Below are 446 nucleotides of genomic sequence, written 5' to 3' on the forward strand. Positions count from 1 at the left end.
AATGTAGTGCAGTAGGAAGTTCTGGCCTGTTGTCCGTAGTCTGCGGTCGCGAGATGCACGTGGCATCTCTCCCCCGTGCCAAAAAGACCCCTCGGGCACTCCTGAGTGTCTCCGAGCAGGCACGAAGCAGGAGCTGTGCCGCTGTGACAGGTTACTGGAAGCATGAGATACGGTGCCCCCTCCGTTGCACGGCCCGAGGCCGGGCGTTTCGGCGGTCAAGAGGGCTGGGAAAGGCTTGGACAAGGTGTGGGATCACCCCTTGCACGCAGGCATGGGGAGAGCATCCCGTTTTTCACAGTTTAGTCTTGCTCAGAGACCTCAAAGCCCAAGGGAAGCAAACCCTGGTCCTCCCCTGTCCCCTCTCTGCAAGGGAGAGAGGCAGATCTGCTCCGGGCGGTGGGGACAGCCCCGGCGCCCCCGAGCCCGTCGGCATCGCCCTGAGATCG

This window comes from Pygoscelis adeliae, unplaced genomic scaffold, assembly GCF_000699105.1.
Source record: "Pygoscelis adeliae isolate BGI_AS28 unplaced genomic scaffold, ASM69910v1 Scaffold298, whole genome shotgun sequence".
In the NCBI taxonomy this organism is placed as follows: domain Eukaryota; kingdom Metazoa; phylum Chordata; class Aves; order Sphenisciformes; family Spheniscidae; genus Pygoscelis; species Pygoscelis adeliae.